The sequence below is a fragment of the Hemicordylus capensis genome, chromosome 2 (assembly GCF_027244095.1).
Source record: "Hemicordylus capensis ecotype Gifberg chromosome 2, rHemCap1.1.pri, whole genome shotgun sequence".
NCBI lineage: Eukaryota > Metazoa > Chordata > Lepidosauria > Squamata > Cordylidae > Hemicordylus > Hemicordylus capensis.
In genome coordinates this window covers 33,018,938-33,043,849 of record NC_069658.1, presented here as the reverse complement: position 1 = coordinate 33,043,849, position 24,912 = coordinate 33,018,938, and positions in this window count along the sequence as shown.

The following is a 24,912-nucleotide window of genomic DNA, read 5'->3' as shown; positions in this document are numbered from 1 at the left end:
GTGTTTACCACAAATCAAACAATGTTGAATATTCTTTTTAATAAGGTCATATTTTGATTGACACTTTAGTGCCAATCCCATGTATATGGAAGGAAGTCCCACTGAATTCTGTAGAAAACATTTCCAAGTAAATATGTTTGAGATGAAACAACCACGACAGACATGCAGATAAAATGTATATTACAGAGTAGAAAAAGACACACACACACGGTTCCATCCACGATAGAACCTCCGAGTCAGGCCTGGCTCAAGGTGAGCAGGTTCACAACGAATCGTTCATGTACACACCTAATAAAATGTATATTACAGAGTAGAAAATGCATTTCAGTAGAATGCTAGTGTGGCTGGTGAGCAGAATCGTGGAAGGAATAAATGTCTGGAAGGCTTCCTTTACAATGTGTCCACATTGTCTACATTATGAAAATAAACACCAACACACATTCTCGGGAAGCAAATGTAAGTTGACAGTAAATAGGGCGGGGCTATAACTTTGCAAGCAAAAGATTCTAGGTTCAATTCCCAGCATCTTCATGGAGGGTTGGAAAAAACTCTTCAACATATGAGAACCACTACTCATCAGTGTGGACAGTACTTACCTAGATGGATTAATAGAGGCTATTCTCACGACCAGGTGAAACCGGGTTAAAGGACCCTAGCCTGCTTTCACCTGGTTGTGTGCTGCAATGGGAGCTGCATGGCTCCTGTTAGCGAGCCTTCCTAAATGCCCCTCCACTAACCCCAATGAGCACTCCGCTAACCCCATTTATTGTCACTGTGGCATGGCTCCACACCATGGTGACTCATGAAGAGATCCCTGACCAGAAGACTACAACAAGCCTCACGACATTGGGGGCTGTCCAGAGTGTGGGGCATTCTGGGACTTCTGGGGGTCAGGAGGCCCCTGATCCCCACCACCCCAACCAGCTCCATGACGGAGACAGTAATTGTGTGGGCAAGCTCGCTCTCCCCACAAACCCCCTCATGGCTCTCCACACTGCTCATGTGGAGAGCCTTATAGTCTGACTCATTACTAAGCAGCTTCATCTATATGTATGTTAAAAAAGCAGGAAGAGGAAGAGGAAGAGGATGATGATTATAAAGGGCCATGAGAAGAAAGGGTGGCGCAATTGCTACTGTTGAAACAAACAATAAAAATGCCCTTAAACTCATCAGAAGCCGGATACTGATAGGTAGTGTAAAATGCAGGGCTGCACAACATCAGCCCTCCCGCTGTTTTTGGACTTCAGCTCCCATATTCCCCAGCTACAGTGGTCCAATAATCTGAAATGATGGAAATTGTAATCCAACATCTGTACAAAGGCGCAAGTTGTGCAGCCCTGTTGCCATTAAACAGAGAAACTTAATGAATTATTTCCATGAATGGTTTCAGGGAGCCCTTGACAAACTATCCTCCATGGGCCTTCTTCTTCCTGGGTGGCCACCTCAAAGGTTCACAATGGGACTTAAGTGATGAGCCTCCTGGCCGGGGGCCTACTCGTGAGTATCTGCGGCATGGAGCCGCGCCACAGCAACTCATGAGCAAAAAAAGGGGGGTTGCGTCGCGCTTGCTCCGTAAACCCGGTTTAAGGGGAAAGTTACTTGAGTGGGTTACCCACTCAGGAACCACCAGGCTCGCAGCCGATCCCGGTGGTTCACATGGCATGCAAAAATCGAGCTAGGCTCCCTTAGCCTGATTTTTTGAGATTGTGTGAATAGCTTCATTGAATAGCCACTGGAGAGATGCTATGCTGGTCTGAATAGGGACAGTTTTTTCTCCCACTGCTAAATCACCACTTTGAAACTCCTTGGAGGAAGAGCAGGATATAAATGTGAAAATAAATAAAGTCTCTCCAGTTAGTTTGGAATCTAGCCATTACATCTAGGATCCAAGGTTTAATAAACCTTTTTTTTTTTTTTAGTAGTTTTGTATTATGCCACCTCCCGGTCATTAAAATCCTAGCAGCTGTCATTCTGCACCTGAGTTAAAAAATTCACCTGAAAAAATTCAAATGTGAAATTATTTTTCTTCTTAACAGAAACATGCAATTTTACTAATGCTTGCCCTTCTTATAAGGAAAAGCTAACATGTCTGTTGCTTTATAGTTAGAAAAAACAATGACTATGAGGAGGGAGATGATAAGGTTTTATAAAAATAGGACTGGAGTAGAGAAGATGGGAAAAGGTATTTTCATCTCCCATCCATAACACTCCATAACAGTAGTACTCAGGGTCACCCAGTGAAACTGACTGGCAATAAATTTGAGACATACAAAATAAAATATTCCTTCAAGAAACATAATAATCTTATGGAATTTGCTGCCACTAAGAGGTGGTGATGAACTATGGTTTAGAGAGATTTAAAAGGGGATTAGCCAAATTCATGGAGGATAGGTGTGTCATCATAGGCTACCCTTTATCTAGAATAATTAATGGGGCCTTTGTGTTCTGATGCACATTACCTCTGAATACAAGCTGCTGGGTGGTAAACAGTGGGGAGAAGGTTGGAGCTTTCCTGCCAGGCTTGTGGATTTCCCAGATGCATCCGGCTTGTCACTGCTGCAAACAGGGGCTTACATACTGCACAGTCCACTGTTGTTCTTTGTGAGATGCACACATGCTGCAGTGTTCTACTCGAAAGCATGTGGGTGCTAGTTGCAGAGGCGGTGCATTTCTGTGCCTACTAAGCACAGCATCATCCGTGTTCTGATGCTGCTTCTATTGGGAATGATGAGTGCTGCTTTGGAACAACACTGACACTGTGCTTCCTCTGCATGGAGGTGCCCTTTATCCAGGGGTGGATTAACGCATAGGCAAGATAGTCACTTGCCTACGGGGGCAAATTCCGAGAGGTGGCAAATTTCCGGAGGGTTGAGGGCACGTTAAATCTTTTAAAAAATTGATTTCAACCACTGCTGTGTGGTGGGGATGGTAGCAGAGACGGGTTTGGCTGGCAGGGTGCAGGCATTCGTGAAGGGGAGGGGCAGGGGAGGCAGGAGGCGGTGGCAAGAGCTCCTTTCCTGAGCCTGCCTGGTGCTCAAATGACAGGTTGGGTCATTTTTGGCCCATTTCGGGGCTATCTGCGCGCACACAGTCATTTGAGTGGCAGGCGGGCACAGGGAAGGAACTTTGCCGCTGTCTCCACCACCATTGTGCACAGAAATTCCTGAAATGGGCCGAAAATGGCCTGACCTGTCATGTGGGAAGCATGCGGGCTCAGGGAAGGAGCTCTTGCTGCCACCTCCCCCACCTTGGTCTCCCCTGACCTCCACAACTGCCCGCCCCCACCAGCCGCCCCCATCACAGCTCCCATCCCCACCGCACAGCAGCAGTTGAAAACATTTTTAAAAGATTTCATTTGCCCCTGATCCCCCCCCCCAAAGCCCTCAAGCCGGCATGGCAACTCATTTTTGCCTACAGGCAATAAAAAGCTTAATCCACTCCTGCCTGTATCCTTTTAAGCCTGAATCCTTTTAAGGAAGGATGGCTAAAACATGGAACATATTTTAGAACACGGCTAAAGCTTTCTTTGTTGTTTTGAATGATTCTTCCTTCTTTGGCGTTCACAGTTGATGGATTTGGACTCTTTCTTATTGCTGTTGCCTGATTTCTATTGTATATTTTATTAATTTAAATTGTTTAAAGTAATGCTTTGATGTATGCTTTTTAAATTAATAATATTAAGGCCAAAAGGCAGGATATATAAGTATTTCAATACAATAATATTCATTAGGATATATAACTGTGTGTGTGTGTGTGTGTGTAATCTTGCTCATTATATTTCTGTTTGTTAAGCAATAATAAAGTCATACACACACACACAGGGGATGAGGCCCTTAAGCAGGCAAAGTTATTTTGCATAGATTACACTTATGGAAAGTTCAAGAAATTAAATATATGTCATAGAATTTTTTATTAGTGTGTTTGTAAAAGGGAAGTAAAAGAACAGTTTGAAATCTGTAGGATTTCAACTTCAAACATTATTCATTTTATTGAATAATTACCATACACAGTAAATTTGAACCATAGTAAACTTGAAACTGAGAAAGATCTTCTGCTTCTCTTGGGCATGATGTCATTTTTGAATTATTGATCTGATTACTGAGTGTTAAAAATCTGTTAAGAACAATAACAGTTAAAATATAATTATTATATTCAGACATTCTTTTTAAAATAATTAAAGTTTTTACTCAGCATATTCTAGTGCAACAGGTAGTGCATTCAGCTAATTTAAATGGGAGGACTGTTTATGCAAAATGTGGTAACTGTAGATAATCGGGAAGTATGACTATTTTGCACAAACAAATCCACAGACAAACTCTTGAAAATATATATAAGATTCATCATTTATATTATTTAGGTCATGAGGCATGACATGTCAGATGATGTTAAATATTTGCAAGAAGTTAACACACTGCTATGCATTTTTTCTCCAGACTGATCTATTACGTCTGATGTTTGGGACTGCCTGTTGTAAGCGGTGAGTGTCATTTGGAATGAAGTGTCAAGAAATCCCCATGTGTTCTTCAGCTGCCTTTTAAGAAGTTACAAATGACACCATTCATCTTATCACATGATAGACTTGTTGTATCTTGTCATGATAAGACATCTGCCTCCCTCTGAATGGCTTCAAGATTGATTTTCTACATCTTCCTGATTGTGTGGGGCAGCTTAGTTAGGCTGCATTTTATGGACTGTTAAAGCAATGCTTGTCCCTCTCTAGGCAGAGTGCTGCAAAGCACACCCCAGAAAATCCTCTGAGTTAAAATATAACAAGAGGTCTGAAGCTTGGGTCCCCAGATGTTATTGGATTACAAATGCCATCACCCTTTTAGCCATTGTGACTGGGAATGATGGGAGTTGAAGTCCAACATCTGGGAACCCAAGTTTGAGAACTCTGAAATATAGGAATTGCCTTGAAATAAATTACTTGAGATGTAATCAAAAGATATACAGGATTCTGCAAATGCTCTTACCCAAATTCAATACAATGTGGCAAATATAGTCATATATACACACATATTGTTTTCTTCTCCTTTCCTCTTTCTTTAATAAGAAAGGAACTATAGCCATAGGTTAAATAATTTAAACATGTTGGGAAACTCTTTGTGAGATATAAGTGAATTCATTGTGCCCGCCGGGATATTTACCAGATGAAAAGTGCGACAACGACAGTAGTCTGGTTGTTTGGTACATAATTTAGAGTATTCCTCATGAATATTTCATGGCATTTCATTTGTGTATGAATTGTAAGACATGTATATCTAGATTCACAAGGGGCACTGCCAGGCTCCTCCAACTGAAATAAGCATTTTTATTGCTTAGAAGTACAGTTCGAAGAACAGAAGGTGCATATTCTGCTTTAAGCATAATAATAATGTCCATTTTGGAGGTGGGGTGAATTTAAAAAACACCCACACACAGCTTTGGCTTAGTCAGCATAGGCTGCCTTGAAATAAAGAATTATCATTCTAGATGTTCTGTTTCTGCAATGGCTTTGCTCATGAGAAACAACAGGGCAATATATAAGGAAGGAAGAACAAAGAAACATGTATATCTTGGTTAGGTGGTCTATATCTTCTGTCATTCATTAGCTATCAGCAGAGAAATTATTTAACAAAGTTTACGTATCTCCCACTGAAATCAATGGTGCACATCCAGAGCCATGAACCACTTCAGGAACGAGCAGACTTGTGCTAGTGTAGAGTTGCCATGCCCCCTGGAGTTTTGGGTTTCATCCAGATTTTAAACATCTCACCCTGATTGCGTAGCCCACCCAGATTCGCCCAGATTTCAGATTTTTTTTTTTTTAAGCTAAGCTCTAGCCCTTGTAAAAGTGGTGTTATGGAGCAAAACGTGCTGTCACTCTTCTGCTCAAAAATTATTTTCAAGCCAATGTACATAAAATGCAAATTAGGCACCTGGATTTGGAAAGCCAGAATACGGCAACCCTATGCTAGTGCAAGAAGTTAAGTTAGCGATTGTACGACAGGACTCTTGCACAAATGACCTCATTGAAACAAAGGGGTGTGCCACGGTTCTGCAATTGGTGGCAGGCGCACAACATCATCACAAGCAGCTAGCTTAGCAGTTTTGTGCTAGCACAACATCCTTCCACTAGCAGTTGACATTGGCTCTGGATGGCAGCCAATGGAATGAAAAAGAGCTTAACTATTAAGCCAGGAGTTCTTCAACTTGGGTCCCCAGATGTTGTTGTACTGCAACTCCTGTTTGGCCATTGTGGCTGGGGATTACGGAAGTTGAAGTCCAACAACAACATCTGAGGACCCAAGTTGGAGAACCCCAGCCATAAGGAGATCATGTCCATTATTGTAACAAGCAGAAGGCTGCCGGTTCGAATCCCCGCTGGTACTATATCGGGCAGCAGAGATATAGGAAGATGCTGAAAGGCATCATCTCATACTGCGTGGGAGGAGGCAATGGTGAACCCCTCCCGTATTCTACCAAAGAAAACCACATGGCTCTGGGGGCACCAGGAGTTGAAATCGACTTGATGGCACACTTTACTTTTATAATGAGCAGACCTCTCAAGGCACTACACTTCAGAATGCAGGTGGAGAAGTATAATGTCTGAATGCCCATCAATTGAGAAAACCTGCTTCTATAGGTCCCCTGCTAACTGAGCAAGGAGGCGCCTTTTAAAAATGATGATTCTCTTTATTGAGCAGGGGGAGAGCAACTGGCCCTATCCATCCCCAGCACAGCATCCCTCCATTGGCTGTTGCTGGTGTCTATCTTATGTTTCTTTTTAAAATTGTGAGCCCTTTGGTGACAGGGAGCCATTGTATGTATGTATGCATGCATGCATGTATGTAAACTGCTTTGGGAACTTTTGCTGAAAAGCGGTATATGAATATTTCATATTCATATGAAAAGTCAAAGTCAAATTTGTATTTGTAAGTTTTCTAGGTAGCCTAATCATAATATATATATTTTTAATTTTATATAATCTTTTTACCAAAGCCTTCTCTTACCCACATCCATTTAATTCAGACTCATTTATATTAAATATGCTCTAATAAACACCAACAAATACAAAATCTGTTGATATATAAGAGCCAACATGGTATAGTGGTTAGAGTGCCGAACTAGGACCAGGGAGACCCGAGTTCATAGGAACATAGGAAACTGCCATATACTGAGTCAGACCATTGGTCTATCTAGCTCAGTATTGTCTTCACAGACTGGCAGTGGCTTCTCCAAGGTTGCAGGCAGAAATCTCTCTCAGCCCTGTCTTGGAGAAGCCAGGGAGGGAACTTGAAACCTTCTGCTCTTCCCGGAGCAGCTTCATCCCCTGAGGGGAATATCTTCCAGTGCTCACACATCAAGTCTCCCATTCACATGCAACGAGGGCAGACCCTGCTTAGCTATGGGGACAAGTCAAGCTTGCTAACACAAGACCAGCTCTCCTCCCCATTCCCATTCAGCCATGATACTTGCTGGTTGACTCTGGGCCAGTCACTTCTCTCTCAGCCTAACCTACTTCACCGGGTTGTTGTGAGGAGAAACTTAAGTATGTAGTACACTGCTCTGGACTCCATGGAGGAAGAGCGGAATATAAAGTGTGTTTTTTAAAAAATGTTTTCACTACAAATATAACTCAATTTCAGTTTTGTTTAATTGTCAGGGCTCCCAAACATCAAGTCCTGGGAATGTTCATTCTAATCATGACCAAAGGTCTCTACAAAATACTCTCCGCATCTGCAGTTCCCATTTTTGTCAGAGTTAAAACCAATTTCAGACTGATTCACATTTGCAGAAAAGGCCCACCTGTGAATCCTCATGGCTACTGGAGCTCCAAAACAGAACACCAATATATTTTAAAAGATAATTAAAATAATAATAATTTCCAGCATGGTCACACTTTGTAGTTTTGCTGCAACAAAGGCAAAAACCACCCTCCCCCTCCCCGACAGTGGGTGACCCAGTCATCACCGACGGGGAATCCCATAAGACATTCCAGTGGGACTACACCCCTCACCCAACTCATCACCATGACAGGCATTTTGCTAGTTAATTACAAAATGGAAACTGAGCAGAGACCATAGACCAGAAATCCCCCTGAGCAAATCGAGCTTCTAATTTATGCCTTCTCATCATCGCTATGAAATTGGCACCTTGGCACACACTTTACCAATGGGAGGGACCAGAAGAGCTTCAAAGGCTCTGAATCCTGCAACTAATTTTAGTGGTATTTTTTAAAAGCCTTTAAAAGCAAAATGGTCTTTTCCTACCAGAACTGTGAGAGAGGACGATACTGAAGGGATTCTGTCCTTAAGGCCTGTTAATAAAGTTACTGCTCCTTTAACAGCATTTTAAGAGATGTTTAAAGGGCAATCTTCTTTAGGCATGCTTCAAGTGTAAACCCTCTTATATGGGGGAAAGGCTGGTACGGCTCTTTTAACAGGTTTTATACGAGGTGGCAAAAAATATCAACAGCATATAAAAGCCTCATTAAAGCATTTCAAAATAAGATAAGGACAAGAGAAGGAGATAGAGAGAGATGGCTGAGAAATGAAGGAAACACAGGTTAAAAAGAGGCAAAGAAGAGAAACAGCTTTTGAAAAATGGCTATAGTCAGGTGCTGCTCTTTAGAAATGTGAATTAATCTGATGCTGGCTGTGTTCAGAAGCAAGAAAAGAAAAGAAAAGAAAAGAATTCTTTTTTCATTAAAGCGAAATTCTTACTCTAGAGAAATCAACTGGAAAATGTCCATACATGTGGTCCAGTTCATAGATATCTCTGTTCTAAAATTTGGGCCCCCAGATCATTGAGTTGGACTACAACTCCCATCACTCCTTGCCATAATGGTTGGCCATTGTGGCAGGGGATGATAGGAGTCATAGTCCAGCCAGGGGTGTAACTATAATAAGGCAAGGGGAGACAGTTGTCTGGAGGCCCACTGCCTTGGGGGCCCCCCAGAGGCAAGTCACATGACTGACTCCCCCAGCCGCGGACCAGCCCGGGCTTCCTTCAGTTGTATTCATCCTCCGAAACTGATGTGAGTCTTAAGACCAGGAGCTACCAGAACAGCATGTCTTTCTCTAGCACCATTAAATGACATGCATCGTCCACAATTTACAAAACCTTTAAAAAAATAATTTCGGATGATGTTCTATTGTGGCACATAGTTATATATAAATTTTACTCTGCTTTTTGTGACCACTATTCAGCCTCATTTAAGATTTCTTTACTTCATGAGCTGAGCTTCAGTGGGGGTGGGGGGGTGCCCATTTTAAAATCTTGTCTCTGGGCTCACTCCAACCTTGCTACGCCCCTGAGTCCAGCAATGTCTGGGGACCCAAGTTTTAGAACCCCTGATGCACATGCTTAGGCTAGGGAGACTCCGGTTCAAAGCCACAAAGGTTTCTCGGTGACCTAGATAAACAAAAAAGAACCAAGGAAGCACCATTTGGTGCCCAGATTCAGGCAGCAGAATGCCATCTGCCAGCACTAGAGGCTGCTACATTTCCACGTAGAGCTTCACAGATTAATGGGAAATGAGTGATTTCTTCATAAGCAACAGAAACAGAAGTCAAAGCAGAGTATCTATCTGTACTTTAGTGTCAAGGAACTGTTAGTATTGGAAATACATAAGCTGAATAAGGGCATGCATTTTTAAGTTCATAAGCTTTTTCCTAATAATAATAAAAATATTTTCTTAAAGAAGAACTTCCTAAAGTTACCGTTTACTCCCTTTAAGCAACCTGCCATGCTCACAGTGACAGTAGCTAGAGGATCCCCCACCCACCATATCTCTTAAGCATGAAAAGGGATCATATGACTCAGTTCCACCCACCCAAGATTCTCCCTTGCTCTGGTCAGGTTTTTCATGGTCACTGTCAGTCTTTGATCCGGAGAAAAGATGTCATGTGGGCTGGAGACACTGATTTTGCTCTTTAAAAACCAGAAATTTTACTATATAAAAACAAACCCACTGGCAGACTAATGGTGCAAAGAAGCAGCTTGAAGTTTGAAGGATTTAGTAATACAGAGTTTGTTGCCTTAAGCACAGGAACAATTCCCACCACTCCCTGCTCTCCATGGAAGCATTCCCTATGACCCAGCTTCCCTGAGGGTCACAGTGAGGGGACTGGTGAAAATGCCTCCACACACACAGTGCGACCCTACATTACTAAATGCTGTGGAGGTGGCTTCCCTGCCTCCACACTAATAAATAATAACAAACTTTATTTGTTAGCCACCTCATAACAAATTGTTCTCTGGGCAGCATACAATACAGCATTAAAACATGAGATAAAAACACAGAACACATTAATTCATAAAGGACCAAAACTGAAAAAAAATAAAATACAAAATACAAGTATCCCGGTCCCAAGCCACTGATGGCTTTAAAGGTTAAAACCAGCACTTTGAATTGGGCCCAGAAATGGACTGGTAGCCAGTACAGCTGACAAAGGACTGATGTAATATGCTCAAAATGTCCAGTCCCAGTAAATAATCTTGCAGCCTTGTTTCATACCAGCTGCAGTTCTGGACCATTTTCAAGGGCAGCCCCATGTATAATGCATTGCAGTAATCTAAGAGAGAGGTTACCAGAGCATGGGTAACTGTGGCCAAGCTATCTCTGTCAGGTAAGGTCGCAGTTGGTGTATCAGCCAAAGCTGATAAAAGGCGCTCTGAGCCACAGAGGTCACTTGAGCCACAGGCTTTAGTGACAGTGCTGGATTGATGAGCACTCCCAGACTGCAAACCTGGTCCTTTAGGAGGAGTGCAACCCTGTCTAGAACTGGCTGAACATTGTACATCCAGGTAGTACAACCACTAACCTGGCGTGGCGACCATTTTGGATGGCAATGCAGGCACGGCAGCCTCCAAAATGGCCACCGTGCTGAAGGAAAGAACGGGGCCGTTTTTGAAGGAAGGAAGACCGGTGGAGGGAGCGGAAACTCTGCGGGTCCCCCCGCTGTCTCAGAGGAGTCCCCCTAGGGGGTAAGTTTAAAATAAAATAAAATAAAATAAAATAAAATAATAATAATAATAATAATAATAATTGTAAATGGTCCGCAAATCCCCGCAGACTGGACCGAATGGGGGGGGGGTTCAAGGGGGTGCCAGACCAAATTGGCCTGGTCCAGTTTGGGTCCAGTTTGGATTCAAACTGGACCAGACCAAGCCAGTTCTGTGCACACCCCTACAACTGAGTGTCACCCCCATACTGATGACACCTCAGGCCAAATCTCCTGATGACCTCTCTCAGCTGCTTCATGTAGATATTGGACATCATAGGGAAAAGAATGGAACCCTGTGGAACCCCAAAGCATAACTGCCAAGAGATTGAGCAGTAGCACAATCTCCCCCAGCACCACCTTTTGGAAATGGGCCTCAAAATATGAGTGGAACCACTTCTGAGCAGTGCCTCCCACACCCAACTCTGCCAGCCTATCCAAAACGATACCATGGTCAATGGTCTCGAAAGCCACTGAGGGTTACAAGAGAATTAACAGGGTGCACTCTTCCTGTCTCTTTCTCTGTGCACAGGTCATCCTACATCCCAGAAGGTGATCAAAGCCTTTTCTGTTCCAAAGCTGGATCTGAAGCCTGATTGAAAAGGATCTAGATAGTCCGTTTCCTCCAAGAATGTCTGGACCTGGTCTGCCACTATACAGTCAAGCGCCTTGCCTAGGAAGGGAATATTGGCCACAGGCCTATAATTGTTTACATCCTCTGGGTCCTGACTGGGATTCTTTACTGGGTGGTCGAATGATAGCTTCCTTCAATGGAGCTGGGACCACTCCCTCTCTCAATGAGGCATTTAGAACCTGCCGGATACACAGTCAAGATGTCTGCCATTCTTTAAGGGGAAGCTACCATGTCACAATGTTAAAAGTCTGCTTTTCAAAGGCAATTAACAACAACAAAAGCACAAATGGGGCAGTGAGTCCACTGGTCCCACCCTTACATTGCTGCTGCAGGCTGTCCAAAGAAATAGGCATCCCACTTTCTTCTAAGAGATATCCCTTCCCCCCACCTTTTCTGGGGGGAAAACACCAATGTATATCATCCTGAGTTGGTTGGCAGAAGAGCAGGACACAAATGAGATCTACAGACAGGCAGACAAAGAGATGCGGTTTGCTGTAGCTTGAGAGAGTCTGTGACATGTGTAGGCCACCAGGTGTTGTTGTACTACCTTTCCCATCACTCCCAGACACAATAAATTCTGGCTGGGGAGGAAGGGAGTTAGTTAGATACATAGATAGATTCTCTCCAGGATGATCTGTCTTCAACTTGGCCTTTAAGGTCTCTCAGTGGTGCATTCATTGCTATTGTAATCGAGTTCATCCACCTTGCTGCTGGTCATCCTTGTCTTCTCTTTCCTTCAACTTTTCCCAGCATTATGGACTTCTCAAGGGAGCTGGATCTTCGCATAATGTGTCCAAAGTATGATAGTTTGAGCCTGGTCATTTGTGCCTCGAGTAAAATTTCTGTTTTTATTTGTTCTATGATCCATTTGTTTGTTTCCCTGGCTGTCCATGGTATCCTCAAAAGTCTTCTCCAGCACCAAAGTTCAAAAGCGTCAATGCTTTTTCTATCTTGCTTCTTCAAAGTCCAGCTTTCGCATCCATAGAGTGTCACAGGGAAAACCATTGTCTGAACGATTCCAACCTTTTTGAGTATAGACACGTCAAGGCATCTAAATATCCTTTCCAAGGCCTTCATTGCAACCCTACCAAGTGATAGCCTGTGGCGTATTTCTTAACTGCTGGATCCTTTACTGTTGACGGTCGATCCTAAAAGGCAGAAGCTATCCACCACTTCAATATCTTCATTGTCAATTCTGAGGCTGGTTGCTGTACCTGTTGTCATTAGTTTAGTCTTCTTTACATTTAGTTGTAGTCCCATTTTTTCACTGTGCTCCTTGACTTTCATTACTAGAGCTTGTGGATCATCTGCCTTCTCAGCTATCAGAGTGGTGTCATCAGTGTAGTGCAGGTTATTGATGTTTCTTCCTCCAACTTTCTTCTTCCAACAATGCTACTACTTACTTTTGTGCAATTGCACATCACAATGCTATTTGCATTGGGAATAATGCAAGTAGCATCTGAATGTAATTAGTGGCAGAAGAGCCCTGTTGCACAGCACTACCTGTGTGGTATAGTGCTGCAAGGAAGGGAAGGGTTGTAGTCCCTGTATTTTTCTCCCTCCGGGGTCTCAGCAAGGGCACTGTTTTCCAAAGTTTACATTGGTTGGCTTTTCTGCTATTATATTTAAAGCAACATCTGTAATATGTTTAACCTAATAAGTAATATAAAATAGCAGATACTTACTCTTCCATTCTCTGATCCAAAGAAACAATTGCACTGAAACTACAGTTCAACTCTGTGCATAGCTTCTCTGAAGTAAATTCCATTAAATTCAATAAAACCTACACCCAGGTAAGTGGGTGTTGGATTGTGTATCTTTGACTTCTTGTAACAGAATTGCCCCAATCTATCTGAGTAGGATATGTGGCCATCATCAGGGTGTGGCTGTTGGGGCGGGCATGGCAATGGGGGCTGTCATGGAGCACACCTATATTTCTGAATTTGTGACTGTACAACTAAGCACCACATACATGTTTGTTAGATGCCTGCTAGCATATTATGCCGTATAGCTTGTAAGGCACTGCATTTTAGCAAATCCATCAAGGGGGCTGGAAAACCTAGCTGTTAGGCTTTCCTCAGTGAGCTTTAGCAAGTCCTACTCTTTCAGCCTTGGTCCCTGTGGTGTTTTTGGTTAATCCATTCCTTGATCCAGGCCAGCTTTTGAATGGGGCTTTAGTTATTTGTATTCCAGTCCTGGAGTATAGGCAGGACTAACAAACAGCCAGCAGCAAGAGCACTTAAAAGCAGTCCGCACTTGCCTGTCTGTACATAATATCTGTTCCATTAAACTATTAATATTCCTGATTCCACTCCACTGCTTTGTCCTTGTATACCACAGCTCTTTCCCTTAGATTCTACAGTTCCCATCTATAAAATGGGAATAAAGGTGATCTTGTCGTGTGGGCAAATCCAACAAAAAGTATAGAGCACTCTGCAGATTAAAACTGCCAGACCTTAAGCTTGATTTATACTTTCATTAGCAATGTTCTATTCAGAGGAACAGCAGCCTAGTGCATTTGGCAGTTTAATGCTTGCATGCATATTTTAAGTAGGAAATAGCAAGCCTTTTAAAGTACAGTTTGTCTTCTAACCCAGATGGATATTGTGGATTTGGGGCTTTGGAGTCACTCCAAAGATTTGTGTCAGTCTCATGGCATAACTTCATGGCATTATCAATGTGATATAACCTGGTCTCTCTCTCTCCCCACCCCTTCTCTTTACTTTTTTACTTCTTCTTTTTTTAAAACGTATAACTGCATAGGATCATTTGTAATTCTGACAGACTGTATGTCACTAGCCAATCAAAGAGGACAGAAATGGATTATCTCAGAACAAACAGCACAAACGGCAGGGTTCGGCGGCCTTTTTACAAGAATGTCAAAGAAAGCTGCTGGCCACTTACAAATAGAATGTTAATAGCTTATGTCACTTTTAACGCTGACAGCTCAGCAGTGAAAGGGCACTAATCTCTGTTTGTAATATGCACAATTGAAGAAAAAGAGGAGCCTAACCATTTCTGCTTAAGCAAAGGCTAAGTATTAACTGATTGTCTGAAAATGTAGGGAATGCTTCATGACCTGTCTGGGAGCGTCGGGAAGCATTAAAAAGAATACGGACCGTGATGGCTTCCCTGCTCTCCACCATCACCACCTTTTCGTTTTTCTCCTGTATTGATCAACAGCATGCTGCTTTCAAGGCTGATCAATTCAGAATCCCCTTTCCTTATATGGAGAATGTTAGCGTGTGTCTGCTACAGACTTAGCATACAGATTAGAGACCATATTTATCACCTGAAGACTGAAGGCATTGTGCTGGCATGCACAATGGCATGTGGACAGGGGGGAAGGAGGAGTTCAGAACAGTCTATGCAACAGCATGCAGTTCTGGCCTGCGTTTGGATGTGTGCTCTGGGCTTCCAGACTCCTGCCACTGAGTAGCCAGTCATCAGTGTGAGAGGGACAGAAGTATTGTGGTCCCCATTGGCTAGAGCTGAATGGAATTTTCTCAAATATTCATAATTCTGTACGTTTTCCAGTCTCACCAGTCAAACTCTAATTGAAATTTTTATTTCAACATTTAAAATTCAAAGGCTTGACTCTTATTGGCAGCTCTTGCTTGCCTACCACTACTGATCATCTCCTGCAAAGCACAGTTACAGGGGGAAGTCAGGTGTCTTCTTGAGCAGAAGTAGGCAGAATGCCTATCACGGTCAGTCAGAGAGTGTGTGAATGTCAAATTGACCATAACGGTACTATCTCCTGGTGCTTGGGTGTGTCTCTGCACCATTTTGTCTTATTAAATGAGATGCATTTTGATCAGTCAATACCGATCAAAAAAGGTTTGATCAGTAAAAAGGAAAAGCTGCCTTCAGACATTATGCCAGACTGGAGGAGAACCATCTGGGTCAATGCCGACAGTGTCCAGTTATTGGAACCATGGTTCCTGCAGTTCCACGCCTTACTCCCCCTGCTAGTTTACTTTTAAAAACCAGCTGGCCCGGCTCACAAGGAGGGGGTTTGTGTGACTGGGCAACCCCTGGCCGTTGATCCGCTCACCACCCAGTCGGGTGAGTGCCCTGCCCTGCTGGGTGTTGGAAGAGAGTCCCAACAAAGTGTTTGTTGCATCATAGACACGTCTACATACAATGCAACAAACAATTACATTGAAAATATGGAGCTTAATACATTGTGTGACTTATCATTAAATATCAAGGCCACCAAAACCTAGGCTCCAAGCAGTCCCCGAAACATACTAGCTAGTGACATTGATTTTATTTCACTCCGTGTAGGGTTAAATTTTTAGAATGGTTTTAAATTATTTTATTTGCTCATATTTTACTTATTGCTCCTCCCTCCCCCTTTCTAGTCCTACTTTGGTTCATTAGATGCAGTAATACCTCCCTTGTCTGTGACAATTTCCATTAATATCTCGAAGGCAGCTATTAAGTATCATTACAAGCAAAGATTATAGATGGATACTACGTACAATAACAGTGCAGGGAACGACAATAGTCACATTTTCATTTGAATCTTTGTTCTAAAGATGCAAATGAATGTGCTGCTCTTTCTAGTCTTCTGTTCTACTTTTATACTTCCCAGCCGAAAAGCAGAAGCTTCCTAGCGAAATAAATATCTGTATTTGGATTATTTCAACAAAGGAAAAGAGAAAATCAGACAGGTGTCTAACTTCCTGATTGCCCTTGAAATGTGGTTGAAATGTGAGATTAAGAAATCTTAATCTCCATGCTTAAATCCAGATGAAGAAAATATGATTAAAAATTGTTTGGAAGGCATTTGTAGGGGGAGAGGTGGTGTGCAGAGGAAGGGATAAGCACCCTACCTCTCAGAAATGGCTCCTCATCCCTGTGTCTCCCTTGTATACAATTGTATTTTCCTGATAATGGCTATTTCTGCCTTGATGAAGGAAAAGGGGTAGTCTGAATCTGGCCAGAAAAACAATGTATTGAAAACCAGTAGGAAACAGTCTAGAGCAGGGCTTCTCAGCATTGGGTCCCCAGATGTCCTTGGAATTCAACTCCCATAATCCCCAGCCCCAGTGGCCTTTGGTTGGGGATTATGGGAGTTGAAGTCCAATAACATCTGGGGACTCAATGTTGAGAATCCCTGGTCTAGAGCACTGTTTTTCATTGTGTGGCCCACGGGCCAGTGGCTGCCCACACAGATCCCACTGATGGCCTCTATCTTGCAACTCTCCCCTCTTCCTGTTGCCTCTAGCCTCCTGGGCAGCTGCTGAAAGCGCACTTCCTCTCTCTCCCTCACTCTCTTCCTGATAGCTCTTTTTCTCTCTCCTCCTCCTCCTCCTCTTGCCACTGTGTAGCCCCGCATTCCCATCCTTTTTCTCTTCTCTCCATCTCTTTCTCTCTCATGTTTCCCCCACTCCTCCTCCTCCTGCTGGTGCCACCACTTTCTGCCCAGTTCACCTGGTGGTGAGTGACTAAAGGGGCCCTTTATTCTCACATGCTAGTGAGAGGAATGGGCACATCAATTCCCTTACCACCCCACCCAGTAGCACTCACCGTGCCACAGGCAGGGGATTGGCTCAGTGGAAGCCAGGTGATGGGCAGAGGTGATCCCCTGCCGCACTCTGTTTCCCTGAGCAGCCTTCTGGTATAGCGAGAGCAGAGGTAAGCACCAATTCTTTTACACTTAAAGGTGCCTCTCGCCGCCCCTCCACCGGCACCCTCACCAGCTGTTACTGACCCCACCCCACCAGGAGGCTGAAAAATGGCAGCAGTCACACTGCCCAGTAAGGGGATCCATGTCCTGTTTCCTCTCACTGGTGCACAAACTGACAGGGAAGTAGTGGTGGGACAGGGAGCAAGAGTGAGAGAGAGTAAGAGTGGCAAACCAGGCGCTGGCCTGTGCCGATGAGGCTAACCTAAGCTCAGATTGCACAGCGGGTGGGGTGGGGGGTTAGTGGGGGGGGGGTTGGCATGGCAGTGACTGAGCAGGTGCTGAAGAAGCTGAAAATCTGGCAGTACTGGCGCCACCAGGAGTGGATTAAGCTTTTTGCTGCCCATAGGCAGAAGTGGCAAGAGCTCCTAGTAGGCACCCACCTCCCAAATCCTGTTGGGCCAGGAGCAGTTGCTGCTGGGCATGGACGGCAGAGATGACAGCGAGAGACCTCCTCACACAGGCCCGCCTTCCTCCCAAATGACAGAGGTCAGGCTGATTTGGGCCATGGTCAATAGTATTAAAAGCTGCCAAGAGGTCCAAAAGGACCAACAAAGTCACACTTCCTCTGTCAATTCCCAATTGGTGATCATCCATTAGTGACCAAGACAGCCTCCAGCCCATAGCCTGCCTGAAAGCCACTCTGAAATTGGTCTAGATAATCGGTTTCCTCCAAGACTGTCTGGAGCTGGGAGGCCACCACCTTCTCCATCACTTTGCCCAGCTACAGAAAATTGGAGAGAGGCTTGTAGTTGCTCAATTCTGAGGGATCCAAGGCAGGCTTCTTCAGAAGTGGTTTAATAATTGCCTCCTTAAGACAAGGAGGCATCCTGCCTTCCCTCAGAGACGCATTTATAATCTCTACCAGGCCTTCTACAACAACCCCCTGCTAGATAGTATAAGCCACGTCAGGCAAGGATCAAGAGAACAGGTGGTAGGCCACACCATTCCAACCAGCTTGTCTACATCCTCAGGAGTCACAAACTGGAACTGATCCAACCTAACCACACAAGACGAATCGCTGGACATCTCCACATCAGACACTGAAGTAATTGTGGAGACTGAGTCCGTCGGCCCAAATACGAGAGATTTCCCCCACAAAGAATTCATTAAAGACATCACAGCAGGTAATCAATGGTTCCAGATTCTGATTCAAGGAAGGAGGGGCACATACCCGCTCACAACCCTGAACAACTCCACCAGACGTAAACTTGTGGATGCAATATGGGCAGAAAAGAGTTGCTTCTTTGCCTGATTGGCTATTGCCTGAGCCTAGATCTTCAAATGCGCTCTATGTTGCAATCTGTCAGATTTGAGTCAAGTCTTTCTCCATTTGTGCTCCAGTCATCTAGCTCATCGCTTCAGCCCCCGTAGTTCTTCCATATATCAAGGGGCCAGTTTTGAAGTAGGTCGGAGAGGACTCTTTGGAGCAATCATGTCTACTGCCCTGGTGAGTTTGCTGTTCCAATTCTCCATCAGGGAATCAACAGGATCGCCAGCAGAGCCAACACTAAATCCCTCCAAGGCTTCTTGGAATCCTATTGGATCCAATAACCTTCTCAGGTGGACCATCCTAATAGACTCCTCACCACTGCGAAGGTGGGAAGTGATTGTGAGTCCAAGCATAACCAGATGGTGGTCCATCCATGACAATGGAGAAATCACAGGTGCCCCGACCCATGGAACACCACCCTGATCAGAGTGAAAGACCCAATCAAGGCTGTGACCTGCAATATGTGTTGGTCCCAAGGCTGTTGTCATGGCTGTTATGAACTCCTGAGCTGCCCTGGACAAATTGGTCCCAAAATGAACATTGAAGTCCTCCGCTACCACAAGCCTTGGGGACTCTAACACTAAGCCCGAGAACAAGTCCATCAGCTCATTTAGGGACTCTGTGGAGCAGTGGGGTGATCAGTACACCAACAGAAGTCTCAATCTATCTTTTGTCCCCAAACTTAAGTACACACATTTGATATGGTCTGACACATCAACAGGGATCCTCAGAAGGGAAATGTTATTCTTATAGACCACAGCCATTCCACCTCCCCACCCAAGGTCTCTCACCCACTCAACTGATTACCCTGGAGGGAGAAGCTGGAACCAGACCAGGCCACCAGCCTCCCACAACCAGGTCTCTGTAATACATACTAGGTTGGCATCTTCATCCAGAATCAGATCATGGATAGTTTCTGATTTGTTCTGGACTGACCTGGCATTACAAAGAAGCAAGGTGAGGTTCCAAGGGTGGTTGGCACTGCTCCCCAAGGTCAAAGAGCTGGCAGGGCAGCTGGAAGGGGAAACAGCTATTAGATTTCCAATTCCCCTCCCCTGTAATGGCCCGCTGATCTGCCAACATTACTTCTTCTGTTCCCCACCACCATCAGAATTGCTGCCCCATGATTAGTGGATATGCCCCCTTTTTCCCCATCTCCAGACAGCCCTAGACACATTAAACATGTCTCACCCAAGGAATGCATAAAATAGAAGCCGAAGTGTTATATATCCACTCACTCAACCACTACTGCCACACACAAGGTTCCACCACTACCACACACGAGAGACCTGTCCCTTGCCCTCGTTAACCCCCAAAGTGGCTCCCCCAAAGGGGCGACCCCACCACCACAAGCAGCATCCCATTATAAGCCCAGCAATGGCCACTCTGGTCAGATGGTATGCAGTGAGTCACTGCATAGTCACTCCTGGGCCTCAATCCTGCACAGACTCCCTGCAGAGCAGCCACAGCCAGAGACCACAGTCCCACAGGTCTAGCAGGGGCTGGCAGGTGGTCTCACCCTCTCCTGCAGGCAGGCACTCAATAGCAGCAGTGACAGACAGACAGACAGTTAGGAGGGGGGAGGGGAGGAGAGGAAGAGGAAGAAGAGAGAGGGAGGAAGTGGTTTCTGACTCTGAAGGGCTCACAGTCTAAAAAGAAACACCAGCAATAGCAACTGGAGTGATACTGTGCTGGGGCTGGATAAGGCCATTTTCTCTCCCCCAGCTTAATATAAAAAGAATTGCTGCTTTGATAGGTGCCTCTTTTCCCAGTTAGCAGGGGTCATGCTACCAGTGCACATTGATGCACCAGTAGTGATGCGTTTGGAGTTCTGCTACAGGACTAGTGTTAACTATTTGCATGTCTTCTCTACATATATAGTTATAAAGAGATTTATTTTTAAAACACGCACACATTTCCAATACTGTCTCCTCACAAGGAAACTGACCCTGGAGAAGTTCCCTAGAACTTCCTACTTCTCAACAAATTGATGAGCATGAAAATTTGATCTGGCTGTGGACTGAGTTGATCATCTTAATTTCCCAACGTAGGAGAGAGTACAACAAGCCAGCCCTATACTTACAGAGAGCTGTGCACGCATATTGCTCATGAACTGAAACTAAGTCCTGTTGAAATCAGTTAATATTATGCTATTATGCACTGTGGATAGAACTGGGTACTAAAGTATTCTACCTGAAGAGTTTTGAGATGATTCACATGTATGCAGATCACTTGATTTCTCTTCAAGGGCGGCTCTCCCATGAGGCTAAGCAAGACAATGACCTCGGCTGGCAAGTGTACCATGGGGGAGATGAGTGTGGGCATTGTGCCCTGCACCCCTGGCAGATGTTTCCTCATCTGCCTGCTGCTGCCACCCATCATTCAATCAATCAATCAATCAATCAGTCAATTTATATACTACCCTTCCTAAAGTTACTCAGGGTGATTTACATTAAAATACAAAAACACATAATAAAACAATTATTTTTAAAAAAAAAAAAAACAATTTAAACCAGATTAAAATTAATGTTAAATCTTAATTAATTAATTAATATTAAAGCTTAATTAAAATTAATCCTTAAAAGCCAGGCTAAAAAGATGGATCTTTAAGGCTCTCCTGAAGGCCTCCAAAAAGGACAATCCTCTTATATCCACAGGGAGTGCGTTCCACAACCCAGGGTTGACAACTGAGAAGGCCCGATCCCAGGTCACCACCAGATAAACCAGTGGCATGCAAAGATGGATCCCTCCTGAAGATCTTATTGAGTGATGGGAATCTTGTAGAGAAAGCTGCTATCTCATGTAACCTGGACTTAAGCCCCATGGCACACTTGCCACCCAAGGTCTTTGTCGTGCTTGGCCTCATAGGAGAACCACCCTTGCAGAGAAATCTTGCCCAGAAACATATTGGCAGCTAGTGCAACTGTTTAAGAATAGGCATAATGTCGTCTCTCTGGGATACCCTAGAGACCAGTCTGGCTGCAGCATTTTGGGTTAACTGAAGTATCTGAACTACATACAAAGGCAGCCCTACATAGAGTGCATTGCAGTAGGTCCACCAGGAGTTACCAGCTGGTGTACCACTGTTTTCTGTTCATTTACATCTACTAATTCATCTACACTGCAGCTACTCCATTTCTGCCCCCCCCAGAGCATCCCACCCCCTCATTGGCCCACCTTTGCCATCCCTCCACCCCCCAGGCACCATTCACCTCTCTTCCCCTTCACACTTAGTTGTAGCTGCTGCTGAGGCATGCTGCCACTGCTGGGTGTTTGCATGGCATGAGGCAGGGTGCTTCCAGTAGCACCAGTTGACCTCTCCTTCGCAATGCTACACCCACAACAACTCTTTCCCATGCACTATTTTTCTACTAGCACCTAACTTATCTGGAGACAAAATGGACAAGTTTGATACTTGAAGAGTAATGAGAGACAGAGAGAGAGGTGATGCTGCTGGCTTAAACAACACAGCCACAGCTCTCCCTCTCTCTCCTGCTGTCTCTCATTCCCCTCCAAGCATCAAACTTGTCTGCTTTGGTGCTGGAGGAAAGAGAGTGTGCATGTAAGAGAGAAGGAAAGTGAAAGTGCTGCATGCCCCAGAAGCTGAAGCCAGGCATCAAAGGACAAGAGGGGTGACTGGTGCCTGGGGCGGAGAAGGAAGTGGGGGGTGGGACCAGTGAGGGTGGGGTAGCAGTCAGTCAAATTTATTTTTATACCGCGTTTCCACAAAATTGTGCCCAAGCTAGCTCACAAGTCAAATTACAATAATACACAGCAAAACATATTCGTTGCAAATCAAACAATGCATAAAACATTTTTAATATTTAAAAAATATGAAAATCAGTATTGCAATCAATGCATACTTAGGGAGAAATACGACGTTTCAAAGCAAACAAATCAGTTCAAATGTCTACCAAAAAGAGAAATCGTTCTATCTTCATTATCAGTTTCTTAACAAAATAATCTAACAGCAATAAGGATACAAGAGACAAAGCAATCAACAACCAAGTACTAGCGGGATTCAGATTTGGTGATACAACTTGGCATAGCATCCACTCTCCAAAATATACTCTCTTCTTTCAAACAGATTTTTAAAAAAGATTTTTCTAAGGGGTTGATACACTCATGACAATGGGTTATGTGAGCACCTTGCCGTTCATCCCAAGCAGTGGACAGCAATAGGCCAGCACTGTTTGCACTTGATAATGGTACTCTCAAGCCCTATTTGAGTGTTATTCTATTTATTATTATTATTATTATTATTATTATTATTATTATTATTATTATTATTATTTCTTGTTTACACAGTCAGAAAGGTGTTATTGACTGGTTTGTTTTATCCAGACATCGAGTCCTTCCCAAGGACCTGGGATGGCTGAATGTTATTGTCAATGTTGTTGCTGTTGTTACAGATATTGTTGCAGAATATAGGCTATTCCCAGTAAAGCTGCTTTTTGGCTGATGGTGATTTCTGTGGCCCCTATGGTGTTGAGGTGCTCTTCAAGGTCTTTTGGAACTGCACCCAGGGCGCCAATTACCACTGGGATTATTTTGGTCTTTTTCTGCCACAGCCTTTCAATTTCAGTTTGTAGATCTTTGTATTTTGTGATTTTTTTCCATTTCTTTTTCTTATATTCTGCTATCCCCTGGTATTGCTATGTCGATTATTTTAACTTGTTCTTCTTTCTTCTCGACTACAGTTATATCTGGTGTGTTGTGTGGCAGATGTTTGTCTGTTTGTAGTCGGAAGTCCCATAAAATTTTTACATCTTCATTTTCTACCACTTTTTCAATTTTATGGTCCCACCAATTTTTGGCTACAGGTAGCTTGTATTTTTTGCGGATATTCCAGTGTATCATCCCTGCTACTTTGTCATGCCTTTGTTTGTAGTCAGTCTGTGCGATCTTTTTACAACAGCTGATTAGGTGGTCCACTGTTACATCTGCTTCTTTACAAAGGTGACACTTGCTGTTTGTTGTTGATTTTTCGACTTTTGCTCTTATTGCATTTGTTATTAGTGCCTGTTCTTGTGCAGCCAGTATTAAACCCTCTGTTTCTTTCTTCAAATTGCCATTCTTAAGCCATTGCCAGGTCTTGGTGATGTCTGATTTTCCACTTATATTGTGCAAATATTGACCATGCAGGGGCTTATTTCTCCATTTTCTTGCTCAGTTCTTGACTTGTTCTTTCTTGTAGGCCTTCTTGGTTTCATTGGTGTTGAATAGTTTCACGTTATTGACCATTTGAAGTGCATCTTCTTCACTGTCCTTGATATATTCTTCAAGGCCTCTTTTCTCCTCCTCTACTGTTTGATGGACTTGCAGATATAACTGTAGTCGAGAATAAAGAAAAACAAGTCAAAATAATCGACATAGCAATACCAGGGGATAGCAGAATAGAAGAAAAAGAAATAGAAAAAATCACAAAATACAAAGATCTACAAATTGAAATTGAAAGGCTGTGGCAGAAAAAGACCAAAATAATCCCAGTGGTAATTGGCGCCCTGGGTGCAGTTCCAAAAGACCTTGAAGAGCACCTCAACACCATAGGGGCCACTGAAATCACCATCAGCCAATTACAAAAAGCAGCTTTATTGGGAACAGCCTATATTCTGCGACGATATCTATAACAGCAGCAACAACATTGACCATGAAATTCAGCCATCTCAGGTCCTTGGGAAGGGCTCGATGTCTGGATATAACACCTGTCTGACTGTGTAAACAAGAAATAATAATAATAATAATTATTATTATTATTATTACATTTATATCCCGCTTTTCCTCCAAGGAGCCCAGAGAGGTGTACTACATACTTGCGTTTTCTCCTCACAACAACCCTGTGAAGTAGGTTAGGCTGAGAGAGACATGACTGGCCCAGTCATAGGAACCTAGGAAGCTGCCATATACTGAGTCAGACCATTGGTCTATCTAGGTCAGTTTTGTCTTCACAGACTGGCAGCTGCTTCTCCAAGGTTGCAAGCAGGAATTTCTCTCAGCCCTATCTAGGAGATGTCAGGGAGGGAACTTGGAACCTTCTGCTCTTCCCAGAGTGGCCCCATCCCCTGAGAGGAATATCTTACAGTGCTCACACTTCTAGTCTCCCATTCCTATGCAACCAGGGCAGACACTGCTTAGCTAAGGAGACTAGTCATGCCTGCTACCACAAGATCAGCTCTGAAAAGCAATGCTTGAAAAGTGGGCTGTGGGTGTGGGCAGGTCCTTAATGAAATCCACAGCTCCACACTCAGATCTCTCAATTTTAGCCAAATCATGCCAAATAAAGTGTGATGTGTGTGCTGCACTGAAAATGTTCCACTGTGTC